This window comes from Emydura macquarii, unplaced genomic scaffold, assembly GCF_026122565.2.
Source record: "Emydura macquarii macquarii isolate MOO-44397 ecotype Brisbane River unplaced genomic scaffold, CSIRO-AGI_Emac_v2 contig_1146, whole genome shotgun sequence".
In the NCBI taxonomy this organism is placed as follows: Eukaryota; Metazoa; Chordata; order Testudines; family Chelidae; genus Emydura; species Emydura macquarii.
The window spans coordinates 19,568,053-19,582,365 of record NW_027131283.1 but is presented as its reverse complement, the minus strand read 5'-3'; the positions used below and the strand labels follow the sequence as shown (position 1 = coordinate 19,582,365).

Below are 14,313 nucleotides of genomic sequence, written 5' to 3'. Positions count from 1 at the left end.
GATAACCGTGTTCATCTCAGTAGATGCTTGAATATTACAACATGTATTATAATGGATCCTTCATAATCATTCAAATGTTTACCTGTTTCATGATTTTTCTTGTAGTAAAAATGTCATTTACATTATTCTTGATATGCAAAATCCCAGGAAAGGGCAAAAGGTTAACAATATCAAAAGAAGCTGTCAAGATTACATGAGAATAATTGTAACAGCCCCTTTAGCATGTTGGATGTGAAGGTTTTTATTTAATACTATTTTGTGAGCAGACACTAGGAAGTGAAACTCAGACACAAAACAAACCCCATATTCGAAGTAACGATAGGGTCTGGTTTAATTTTCTTGCCTTTGTGTGTTTGTTAATCTCTCTAATTCACTCTCTTTGTGTCCACATATTGCAACAGCAGGTGTTTATCTCATTCCCTCAATCTCTGACATGTATTTTTGAGAGTTTTTTAAATATCTAAATATAATTAATTTATTAATTAATTATTAATAATTAATTTATTAATTTAAATAATAATTTATAAATATCTAAATATAGTTGAGTTCATAGTTTCAAGTATATCTAAATTTCATATCTTTATAAGTTGGTTGGTACTATTTTACCTGATTTTTTTTTCAATATATTTCGGAAGAGCACAGAAATCCATCATATCAGCAAATAGACATTGTATACAGAAATGGTTTAATTATGTAGTATATGCTACAAATGAAAGACTGTCTTGAGCATGCAAAATCAGACTTCTTTTTAACAGCTTTGTCAAATGCTATTTTAGATACGAACTTTGTATTCAAAATAAACAGAATTGTTGACAACACAAGTTTTTTTTCTTACAAAAGTACTGAGTGGGTGTCAGGAACACACAATAATGTAATACAGTAGAACTGAGGCAATATACCATATATTTTGTGTTTCAGAAAGTGTCTGTGTTTTAAAACTTGCATCAGTGATTTTATTAGGTCATTCTACTTGGTCCTTCATTCCTCAAACAGTTGAGCAATTACCGGAGCAGGTTGAAAAATGACAATTTTGTGAAACATTTTGAAGTTGTTTCCATTTATCATGGTTTGAAATGGAACAATTTTTTGTTGGAAACTTTTAGCTATATATTTTTTGACATTTCACTTTTTCAGACTTTGTATTTTTGTGGTTTTCTCTTTATCCCGCTTTCTCCTGTTTTCCACCGAGTGTAATAAAATGAATGAAGTCCAGGGTTGTTTTTTACTTTCATAGTTTTTCCTTTTGCTATTCTGTAACTTTAAGAAACTTCTCCAACTTTTGAAATATTGCAGATTGGCAGAGTTTTACAGAATTTCATTTTTTCCTTTTATCATGTTACAACTTTTCTAAAGATGAAGAAGTTGTGAAAAGTTACAGATTGGCAAAAGGAAAAAGAAGAAAAATGAAAAATTGGGGTAAGGGAGCTTCTAGTTTTGCCATAGCAAAAAAGAATAAAGAAAACGGGGAGGGGAAAAAAACCAAACATTAAAAGTTTTGAAACTTTGCAGTGTAAAAATATCTGGAAAATTTTGAAAACACTGAAAACTCTCCCCCCACCCCCACCCCTTTTTTTTTTTAAAGGACTGTTTTACCTCAAAAGAGTATCGAATGAAAAAATTAAAAATCACCTGTAGTTGAACTTTATTTGCTCAATTTTTCTCTTTTCTTCTCATTAGTCATATGTCACTGGCTGGTATTGAGGGTAGTGATTTGTATATTATACAACGTTTAACATCCTGAGATGGGCTCATAGACTGCTAACAAATTAGTTTCATCACCCACCCAAAACCAAATGGTATGCAATAGCCAGACAATAATTAAGATATATTTAGGCAATTGGAGATACTGTGTGACTTGCCTTTAGTGACTCCTCCTAGTAAATAATGTTCCTAATGATTCAGCAATGAAGGGGTCTATTTGATCCTCAGTCAAAGTTACCAAGCACTTATATTCACTTATGTTAGTGGCACGTACTTTAAATACACTACAGTAGAACCTCAAAGATACGAACACCAGAATTACGAACTGACTGGTCAACCAAACACTATATGGAACCAGATGTAAGCAATCAGGCAGCAGCGGAGGCGGGGGGGAAGGAGGAGAGGGGGGAAAAAAAAAAAAAAAAGCAAATACCTGTACTATCCTGTGCCTATGTTGCATCTTAAAGGTCGGCATGCAGAACAAAAGCAGCCTCGGGTCTATGCTATTCCCTGTAAGCCAGGGTGCTGTTTCACCCCCCCTGCAGGCGATGGGATGGGGAAGCTGTTTTCACCATCACCCTCAGGAGAGTCAGTCCGGAGACCGAAAAAGAAGCTGCCACAGGGAGCTAGTGAGCTGCTGCTGTTGCAGCCAAAATCTGGCTTGGAGCTGAAGTGGAGGAGCTGCGCTCTGCAGGGGTTTTAAAGGGCTACAGCCTGTGCACCGATGCGGCCTACGCTTTGCCCGTGGCTGCACTCCTGCATCCTGCCAGCACTTCTTGGAGTGCAAGGGGCAGGGGAGGGAAGGGCGCTGGCACCAACCTCCTGCCACGTGCTGTCTCTGGAGCCTGGTGAGCAGTGCGCACACAGCAGGGTGAGCCCTGGGGAGAAGGCGGCTGAGGACTGGGGCTTGCAGTGCCAAGGATGTGCGGCAGGCCCCTTCAGTTCAGCCCAAAGGCAAGAAACAGGAATAGGGCAGGGAGCTGCTTGCAAACCAGGCAGTGCTGCCTGGTGCCACCTTTGCAGATTTTTCTCTCCCAGCCGCAGCTGGAAGACACTGACTGCAGGGTACTGTGCCATAATGTTTGGTTCAGAGTTACGAACATTTCAGAGTTATGAACAACCTCCGTTCCCAAGATATTCGTATCTTTGAGGTTCTACTGTACTGGAATTTCTTGCTTGTTATATGGACTCTGGTTACTCGGATAACGTTAATGGTTTTATACTTCTAGCAATCACAGCTGACACCTCCCATCCTGTTCCAATTATTAGACATAGCAGGAAAATGGATTTTATTTGTGGTTTTCTTGACCTTGCACGTTTTAGGTAGAAGATACTGAAATATTTTATTAGTGAATGAATGAAAGGTCTTGGATTCTCCCTTCTTTCCCACAGCTTTTCTATTTCTAAAGCTCTTAGTATGGGATGGGGTGCTGCATATGAAGCAGAATGCAAATCAAATGAAAGAGATTCAGCTTTTATCTTTGGAAACTACATAAGAACGAGCACACACATAGGACCACTCCTGGTACAAAATAGCAACTTGACATCTGCCTGCTTGTTTTATTGAGCTAGTATGCCAGAATTAAAACTAGGCTACCACTCATGGCAGCACAGATGAGGATACACAGCTTGTTTTAGTCCATTCAGAAGCAAAACATTAGGTCATTAGTAATGATTGATTGATTGATTGCTGCATTAGCCCTGTGACTGAATGAATTTTGCAGGCAGATTATTTAATTTATATTAGCAACAACTATCCTATACTATTTTTAAAAAAAGCTTTTAACCTATTTTTATTTATGAACAATTCCTTTTCTCCCTCAAAAATTCTCTACCTCTCACCCCCATAGTTTTGCAAAGTATTAATGTGTTCTGACTGTGTGTTAGAAAAACAATTTTTGTATGAGCTGCCGTGGGGATAACACACTTCTGGAAGGAACTGTGTATGCAGTGATTGTAGTGAAACCAGTGTTTTATATAGTTAATAGTTTATATAAAACTCCCTCAGAAAATGTTTTTCAGGGAATTTGGTAACTATCTGATGAGAGAGAGAGCCCTGTCATTGGTTAGAAACTGGTTAGCACTTGGGAGGTAAAGGTGGAAATAAATAGCAGGTTCGTGGCATAGCAAGAGATTAATTCTAGAAGGAATCATTATAGGTGTTCAATATACTCATTATCTAGAGGAAGAGGTGAATAAGCAGGTTGTCTAAATTTGATGCTGAAATAATTATTTTGTTAGTAAAAACTAAGGAAGTTTTGAGGAATTATAGAAGCCTCTAATGAAGGTCAAGTGATTGATCAATACATTGACAAAAGAAGTTAGAAATAGGCAAGGTAAAGCACAGAGAGTAATTTTATCTACTTGTACACTGGCTAATGAATTAACTGTAACCTATCAGGGTATACCTATGCAGCAAATAAAAATGTGATTTTAGTGCTGGGGACCTTGGCATGGGATGCTAATGGACACAGAAGTCCATGCTGCCACCTTTTCAGCGCTGTTGTTACCTGGTCTAGCTAGATTAAAGCTAGCATGGGTATGTGCTACAACCACTCCTTCATTTGCTGTGTAGACCATACCTTCAGGATAAAGATCTATGGAATCATGACGGATGCAGTGCTCTAATGCAGTCAGAAGTGCAAATGAAACCATTAGGCTAGCCATTGTTGACAATCTAGAGCATTTAAAAATCTTGATTTGGGTAAAAAAATCATGGTTTTAAAAAAAAAAAAAAAAAAAAAAAAACTACTAACCATTTTGGGGGTTTCTTTTACCTGTCTTTTAGTTCCTTGAGCCTTTAGGATACCCGGGAGTCACAGTTTCCTGGGGACTTAGGAGAAACACCAATTATTGTGAGACTCTTGATTAATTGTGAGAATTGACCATACTGCAAAATGTAATATGGGCCATAGTCAAAATGCGGCCAATCTAAAGAGAGTAGGGTAGAGAATGACTGTGGTGGGAGGGTTGGTTTAGGGTAATGCTTTATAACTGGTCTATATTTTATAACATTTCTAACAAGTTTTAAAAAACGAATAGTATAGCAAAAGCCACTCATATTTACCTTTTGTCATAACAGGAGAATGAACGGAAACTTAACGGAGAGATGGACTTTTGGATACTCTCATAGCACATACATTAGTGCCTTTTTGTCTAGACTTTTCTAGAAGATGTTAGAATTAAAAATATTGATTTTCTTTAGCCTATATGAAATCCGGTATAACTTTGTGATGTGTTGACTTGATAAGCAGACCAGTGAAGATTTTTGTATATTATTGAGAAGGATACCTAATCTTGGCAAAGAAATAACCATCTTTGAGTCCTGATTCCAGACTGTTTTAATATCAGTATTAAATTTATTGCCAGAGATTTTAGGATTCATTTTTACAAGTAAACGGGAATTCATGAAGGAATATTGCTTTGGGCACCCACCAACTTCACTTCTTTTTGTGCAATTGTGAAGGTAAAAATATTTGTTTGGCAGACACATCGGGTTCTTGCTACGGTTTGCGGAATGTTTCCAGTGTTCCAGTATCAATTATGTGTTCTGTAACTACTTGCTTACCAGTTCCTTTCTATTTGCATGCAGAGTAAGAGCACTTTTTATCTTCTAAGACAAATCTTAGGTTGAAAAAAAGTTGTTAAAAACGAAAAAGCCATGTCCAAAATATTAGTTTGGTTAATTTGGTAAAGGCGTTTTACATCTGAAATGGGGTGAAGACTCCATGCTTGAGCGTTAACAGCACGTGCCAACCTACACAGTTTAGTTGGGAAGGGATTTTTGTGCTTCTAAATCTCTTTTGACCATTCCACCAACACAATTTAAAATGCAGGGGTGTTTTGTTTGTTTTTGGTTAACACTTAGTTAACTAACATTATGAATAAAAAAAAGCATCCATTTAACAGTTTGATTTTGTTTATTGTTTTGTAAAAGGAAAGAGGATTATGGGCAACCCACTTGTATGTGCAGCATAGGTCTAAGACTATCCAAACCTAAAATACACTTGTTGTGTAGCCAGGTATTGGTAGAGAGCCTGGATTGCGTTATTGCTTTTCTGAAATGCTACTTTCATTATAGTCTCATTCAAACTTTTTTCCACAATTTTGTTTCCTAAGCATTTAGAGATGCTAATGCTAATGTGGTAAGGGGAGAATGGGGTGAGTGGGGCTGCTATAAACTAGCTGAAGGAAGAGAATTAACTTGTATTCCCAGTATTTTAATTCCATGTTGATGCTTGCTCAGATATTTGTATTGCTCGGCTTTGAAAAAAAGAAAGAGAAACAAACAAAACTTCTAGTGAAATCCCAGTCTTGTTTTTTTCTGATCAGAAACTGCAGAAGCATGTGAAATGGGCCAGGGGATTATCTTTCATAGAGGTGTCTTTATGTTTGGCCTGTGACACTAATTCAAGTTGCCCTTGAGGAGGTTTGTGTATCTTTCAGTAAGACACAAGTCTTTAAGAAAAAATTGCACCATTGGTTTTTGCACTCAAGCGTGATTTCCTCTGTGTGTGTGTTTATACAGGAAGACACCACAACCCACTTTCTCCCTCAATTGACAATACGTGATCCACTTTTTTATTGAACTGATAATACAATATAATTCAGACATTTTTTAATTAATGGACATAAATGTATGTTTAAATAGTGTTAAGGTTGGGAAGCAGGCACACCAGGACATTTGAAGATAAGGTTAACTGTCCATCAATGAATCTGCCCAGTTTGACTTCAGTATTAAAGAGATCTAGTACTTTGATCACGCTCTGGTCTGAGAACATTCCGATATTTGGATTTAGTAGGAACCAGTAAGAGGGGCATATTAATTTGCTTGGGTTGGTCAGTTTGTCAAAACATTTGTTGCTTATTGACATCTTTTGTGGTGTTTCTTTTTTTTCTTTTTTCCTCTTGTAGTTTGAAATATAGTAGGGATTTTGAATAAATAATGGGTGGTACAGTGGTCTGCTGTGTTCACACATCTAAGAACAAGAAATATAGGCCATATCTGCAAAAATGGAGACTATATCTTGAAAATGAGTGACTCTGAAAAGGATTGATGAGTCAAGCAACTGAACATGAGTGTGATACTGTGGCAAAAAAGGCCAATATGTGTGTGTGGTTTTTGTAAAAATTGGGGAGGAGGAGTATGGAGGTGATTTAACTTCTTTATCCAGCTTTGGTGTGATTGATAGTGGAATATTGTTCTGGTGTTCATTTTTTTTTAATTTGAAGAACTGGAAAGGGTTCAGAAAAGAGCCACATGCACAAAAAGAAGATTTGAGGGCTAGAGAAAATGTCTTACAGTGAGAGACTTAAAGAGATCAATCTGTTTAGCATATCAAAAAGAAGCTTGAGAGGTGACTTGATTGTGGCATAAGTACTTTCATAGTTATTAAAGAGCTCTTTAATCTAGCAAAAAAGGGCGTAACAAGAACCAATGTCTGGAAGCGGAAGCCAGCCAAATTCTAATTAGAAATAAGGCACAAATTTTTAACAGAGAGGGTTATTAACCACTGGAACAAACTCTCAAGGGGAAGCGGTAGATTCTCTATTTTTTGATGTCTTCCAATCAAATCTGGATGCCTTTCTGGAAGAGTTCCTTTAGTCAAACACAAGTTATTGTACTTAATACCGGGGTGGGTGGGTAGGTAGGTAGGTAACTGGACAAAATTTAATACAGGCGGTCAGACTAGATGACCTAATGGCCCCTTTTGGCCTTAAACGCTATGAATCCATGATTGTTTAAGCAGTTATTGAAAAGTATTATTCAATTAAATGCAATAGTCACTTTACTAAATGGTTTCCAGAAAACCAAAAACCTCTACTCAGCAAACTGGCCAATAATACACAAAATTTCAATATCAAATGATATAGCTGTTCTGTGGGAGTTAGTGTGGGTACAGTACCAACAGATTTCTGAAGGCATTGAGTTCTTAAAAAATGCTGTGCAGTCATGCAATTCGCAAACAATAGAAGAAAGATATTTTGAAAACACTTAAGCAAAAGATTCTGTGCCTCATGTAATCCATACTTAACATTTAGCCCTTCTGAATGTTTATACACCAGTGGCCCAACAAACAGTGGCATACTTGTCAGCTTGAGATTGCAAAGCAGTAATGAACACTACATTTGCAGAAACTAAAAAATAACAATTTCTCAAAGTATGTGAGAAACCGTTTCTCCTTCACTACATCTCAGAATCCCAATTTGATTCTTGACAGTTCACAAGTCAACTAAAATGGGCTCTTTTAACAGTGTTTGTGATTTGTTCAGATCTTTGCCAGGGAAACCTTAGATGCGAAACTCCGTACTTGACAGATAAGTATTGTAGGCCTTGATTCACTCAAGGTACTTTGGCACATGCTTTAATTTCCTTGTTAAATCAAGGCCTTAAAGAACATCTCTCTCTCTTGTTTTAAATCTGAAAGTTACCATCAACCTGAGTTCATGGTCCCTCCTTGTATTCATCTCAGACTAGGGGAAGAGTGTTTTCTGTGAAGGGAAGCCTATTGAACAATGAAACTTTCTCCTCTCTGGGTATAACAGACTCCACATTTGTCCTTCAGAGCATGCTGCAAGATCTGTATATTCACTCAGACTTTTTCTGAAGGGAGAGGTTGAGTGGGAGATAAGGGAGGAGATGGGTATTGACACTGGGTGAACTTGAATTGTTTTGCGTCGTTTTCTTTCAAAATTTTGAAATGTTCCTGTGCGGAGAAGTTAAGGATAGATGCAGCATGCAAATCAAGGGGATGAATACACAAAGGTATTGTTTTTCAAATGACTTCTCCTTAATTCTGCACAGATACGTAGTTAATAATTTGGTATCTTTCATCCATTTTAACCTTTTTTTCTTTTCTAAACCTCTTTAAAGAACTGGAATTGAGGAGCAGTGATAGTTATTTTTTTTTATTAGGAAATAGTATTAGAAACCTAAGCTTGGTCCATGAGCTATGACTATTGTTAGCCAGTGTTGTCTAGTAGTTAGAGCACAGAGATGGGAGCCAGGTAAACCTGAATTCTTTTTCTAGCTCTGACTATAAATTGCCTTGTGGCCTTGGGCAAGTCACTTAACCTCTCTATGTCTGTTTCTTCATTAGTAAAATGGAATAGTAATACTTACCTATCTCCCAGCCCCACTCCTGGCAGCTGCTCCACCTCTGACCTTGGCCCACAGCCTCCTGGGCAGGCACAGACCGGGTAAGGGAGGGTGCGGACCAAAAAAGTTTGGGGACCACTGCTTAAAATAAAGCAGTTCTAGGTGTGATTAGAAAGTTCAAGGGGGAGAAATTATGATGTGTGAAATTAATTGCTACACACCCCACCATACACTGTCTAGGATTACTGTTTCTGAAAGAATACCTTAATATAAGGAGAGACCCATCAGGTGGAATGAAATTACAGATGGATTAAGACAATGTTTTGAGGGAAAGTAAAGTTTTGAAGTACCACATTGGAATTGCGGGGGGGTCCTCCTTTTCTTATCTAGAATAATTTTTTTCTTAATGAGATACAATGAGTTTCCCGAAGCTTACTAAACGATTCAATAGCTTTTTATCTGAGAAAACTGAGTATTGCAAGATTACTTTCTACCAGAGTCTTACAGATGGAGAATTTGTGGTACAGCAATTTAAAACAATTGGACTTTACCTCTAGAGATCCCTGTTGTGAATGTTTTTCAGAGGCAAGAGTAAACTGTGTTTTAAAGCATCATTTCAGCAGCAGTGGGACCATTGGCAGAGTTTACCAAAGCTGTTGAGAGACTCTGTAGACTTTAATTACCATCTCAGTCTTGCAGGATTGGTTGATCTCTGCCAAAGATGAGAGTGCCTGGGAGAAAGCTAGATCGGGTTTGCTATTTTATTCTTCCATTTTTGATAGGTGAATAAAGGTGTTTTCTAATATCTCCTCTGATATTATGACACGTTTGTAAAATTTGCATAGACTTGTAAAATATTTTTTCCAAGATTAACAAAGCTTATTTTTTTCTGTTTCAAAAATCCTATGTGACGCATGGCCTGAACGATCTGATTTGGAGAAAACCAGATCAAAATTCAATGCATTTCCCATCACTCGTTGGTCTAAGCCTTTGCTTGATTCTCAGACATGTATGGCTTGAATCTTCACAACTAATTCTTATATATTATTTTATGTGCAGATGTTATTTAAAAATTAATGTAATATGCAGACCAGTTTAGAAACGTGTTTTGTAGAGCAGGATAACTTGGAATAGGAAAAATAAAAAGAAACTTGAGAACAACAGGGGGATCATTTTTAGAAGAGAAAATAGAATCATAAAAGATTAGAGTTGGAAGGGACCTCAGGAGGTCATCTAGTCCAACCTCCTGCTCAAAGCAGGACTAACCTCAGCTATATCATCCCAGCCAGGGCTTTGTCAAGACGTAGCTTAAAAACCTCTAAAAATGGAGATTCCACTACCTCCCTAGGTAACCCATTCCAGTGCTTCACCACCCTCCTAGTGAAAAACTTTTTCCTAATATCCAAGCTAGACCTCCCCCACTGCAACTTGATACCGTTGCTCCTTGTTCTGTCGTCTGCCACCACTGAGAACAGCCTAGCTTAATCCTCCCTGGAACCCTCTTTCAGGTAGTTAAAGGCTGCTATCAAATCCCCCCCTTATTCTTCTAGTTCCCTCAGTCTCTCCTCATAAGTCTTGTGCTCCAGCCCCCTAATCATTTTTGTTCCCCTCTGCTGGATTCTCTCCAATTTGTCCACATCCTTTTTGTAGTGGGGGGCCCAAAACTGGACACAATACTCCAAATGCGGCCTCACCAATGCCGAATAGAGGGGAATAATCACTTCCCGTGATCTCCTGTCAGTGCTCCTACTAATGCAGCCCAATATGCTATTAGACTTCTTGGCAACCAGGGCACCCTGCCTGACTCATATCCAGCTGCTTATCCACTGTAACCCCCTGGTCCATTTCTGCAGAACTGCTGCCCAACCTGTCGGTCCCCAGTCTGTAGCTGTGCATGGGATTCTTTTCTCCTAAGTTCTGGACTCTGCATTTGTTCTTGGTGAAGCTCGTCAGATTTCTTTTGGCCCAATCCTCCAGTTTGTCTAGGTCCCTCTGTATCCTATCCCTACCTTTCAGGGTATCTACCACTCCCTCTAGCTTAGAGTCATCTGCAAACTCACTGAGGGTGCAATCTACCCCATCCTCCAGATCATTAATGAAGATGTTGAACAAAACCGACCCCTGGGACACTCCGCTTGTGGCCGGCTGCCAGCTAGACATGGAGCCATTGATCACTAGTCATTAAGCCCGATGATCTAGCCAGATCTGTATCCATTTTATAGTCCATTGATCCAACCCATACTTCTTTAACTTGCTGATAAGAATACTGTGGGAGACCGTATCGAAAGCTTTGCTAAAGTCAATGTTTATGACGTCCACCGCTTTCCCCACATCCATAGAGCCAGTCATCTCATCATAGAAGGCAGTCAGGTTAGTTAGGCTTGACATTCCCTTGGTGAATCCATGTGGACTGTTCCTGATCACCTTCCTCTCTTTCAAGTGTCTTAAAATGGATTCCTTGAGGACCAGCTCCATGATTTTTCCAGGGATTGAGGTGAGGCTGACCAGTCTGTAGTTCCCTGGATCATCTTTCTTCCTTTTCTTGAAGTTGGGCACTGTGTTTGCCTTTTTCCAGTCATCAGGGACCTCCTCCAATTTCCACGAGCTTTCAAAGATAATAGCTAATGGCTCTGAAATCACATCAGCCAACTCCTTCAGCACCCTCGGATGCATTGCATCTGGCCCCATGAACATGTGTATGTCCAATATTTCTAAATAGTCCTGAACCTGTTCCTTCAACTTTGAGGGATGTTCACTTTCTTCCCATTCTGTGCTGCCCTGTGCAGTAGTCTGGGAGCTGACCTTGTCTGTGAAGACAGAGGCAAAAAAGGCATTGAGTACCTCAGCTTTCTCCACATCCTCTGTCACTAGGTTGCCTCCCCCATTCAGTAAGGGAGCCCACACTTTCCCTAATCTTCCTCTTGTTGGTAACATAGCTGTAGAAACCCTTCTTTTTATAATGAAATAATAATATGTATTATATATAATATAATATTTATAAAATAAAAGTTGTCACAGAATTCAGTTTATTTCTTTAGACTTCAAATTCTAAATCAGAGTGCATAGGGATGTTTATTGCTGTTATGATCTGTCTTAAAAATCTCAGTCTAAACATTGTATGTAATGTTGTTGTAGCCATGTTGGTGCCAGGAAATCAGAGAAACAAGGTGGGTGAGGTAATATCTTTTATTGGACCAACTTCTTTTGGTGAGAGAGACAAGCTTTTGAGCTTACATAGAGCTCCTCTTCAGGTCCCGTGTAAACTCAAAAGCTTGTCTCTCTCACCAACAGAAGTTGATCTAAAACAAGATATTACCTCACCCACCTTCTAAATCTAAAAGGTCCATCTAAAAAAGACTAAGGCCTGGTTTACACTAGAGTGTTTTGTTGACAAAATTCAGATTTTGTTGACAAAATGGTGATGGTGTACACACTACAGTCATCCCCTCACTGACAAAATTGCCCTGTTTTTTCAACAAAATAAAACCACCTCTATGTGAGACCTTAAAGCAGTGGAGGGGCTGTCATACTTGGTGAAATTGACAAGTAAGGGGGGTGGGGGGAAGGGCTGGAGTCTAGCTCCCGACTGCAAGTGGGGACCAAGCAGGCTGCCCCAGATGGGTTGTGGGAAGCTGCCGCCTGCAAGCCAGGGGCGCGGTAGCTCTGAGCCAGGGTGTGGGAGGCAGCTCCCTGGCTCCCGGCTGCGAGCCGGGGAGTGGGTGGCTGCTGCCCAGCTTCCCCAAACATGGGCGGCTGCTGCCCACCTCCCAGGTGGAAGCTGGGACCCCCTCCCCCCCCCAGTTTCCAATCAAGTTACTGCCCTTCTTTATAACCGCTGTCTATTTTTGCAGATAGGTGAGGAGACAAGTAGCACTCATTGCTTGCTTTCCCAAGGAAGCTTATTTCCCTCCATCAGCCATCTGATCTTCATATACCCATTAAATGATTTCTCTCAACCCTGGTTGTTTTGTCAAATTGTGTATCATGTTCAGAAGGCCACTAGACAGGAAGCCTAATTTTTTTTTTTTTACCATGAATTTGCTAGTAACTCAGTATTCAAAAGTGGAAGAGAACACACTTGTATCTACACAAGAATCTGTAAATTCAGGCTCATAGTGGATTTGAGAGGGAGGTGATGGAATAATGTGAATATTAAGAAAACTAATGTGTGACTTTTAATCCATAACTCTGTCTGTATGTAATATGTATTTGGAATTAAGTAGTTTTGATGTGTGGTTGTAGTTGTCTTGTAAACTGCATACTGAATAGTATATATTCATTCAGACTCCCCATTTGGATATGCCATCTGTGCTTTCTACTGATTGTTTGCCTGCTTGAAATTCTTGATTCATAAATGAAAGTTACACAGGACTGTCAGACCCCAAAAAGAAAAATGTGTTTCACGTACGTGTATCCTCTCTTGTTGTTTTCACCTTGAATCAGCAAAGAGACACGGTTAAAATGTACTCTAGAGCTTGGTTTATTTTCTTTGGCAAGCTAATATATATTAAGAGTGTAGAAACATTCCCTTGGTATATTTCTGGTGCAGCTCTAGTATATATAGTCATGGTCATGACTTTCATTGTGTAATCATTTTAATTAAGTTTGACTATAAAAGTTATCCTTGCATGAGGAATGAATACGCTGGAAAGACAATGATAGATTGATGGCAACCCAGGAATGTTGCTTTCTATCGGAGTGGAAGTTCATGTGCAGATAGCAGTTGAGTTTGGGCAGGGGCATGCGCAGGAATTTAAATTTGACCGCTTTTGGGAGAGACGTATTCTGTTCCCCCCGCCCTCCGTCCCATCCCAGGAGGAACTCACTCTTCTCTCCCCCCTGCCCCTACAGTTGTTCGCTTTCCCCACCCCTGCGGCTGGAAGGAGCTCATTCTCCCGCACCACCGTGGGCCCGGGCTGGAGGAGTTCTGCGCCAATGATGATTGGGAGGGAGGGCTGTGTTTCTGCTTGCCCCCCCTTTGTGCAGGCCCCTGAGCTTGGGTGATGATGTGCTGATTACTAGCTAACAGCTATGCACAGACAGAATGCATTGGGTAGTGAAAGAAGGTAGAATATGATGTAAACATCCAAAAGTGTTTTTGTAATATTTCTTGGCTTTCGTGCTTGGATGAATAGCATCATTACCCAAATAATAAATGTTAATGAATATCTGCATCATTTTTGTAACTGCTAGTTTAGTACAGCAATTAGTGTAATTAGTATACAGCATAGCTTGGTGGCATGATAAATCATACTGCAGAGCATGTTGTTTCTTCACCACTGATATATTATCTAATTTACTCGTTTAAAAAAAAAAATAAAGGGGGAAGTTAGCAACGGCAGCTATGGTGGTCTTTTGGTCACTATTCCTGCATTTGCCTTCTGTATTCTTCAATGCTTTGAATTGTTAGCACTGTTAATTAACATTTTATTTTTAATGTTGGTAAAACTTAATCACTGTTTGAAACCTACAGAGAAGAGACGGAGCAGAAAGAAATGAAAATGCGAAGGCAG

The 14,313-nt window shown here is 39.2% G+C and overlaps 1 protein-coding gene across 6 annotated transcripts in view; it reads left to right on the top strand.

Annotated features, from left to right (window-relative positions):
- The window catches only part of PTPRK (protein tyrosine phosphatase receptor type K), a 546,210-nt gene that overhangs the window by 416,950 nt on the left and 114,947 nt on the right, over window positions 1-14,313 (top strand). The window lies entirely within an intron of this gene.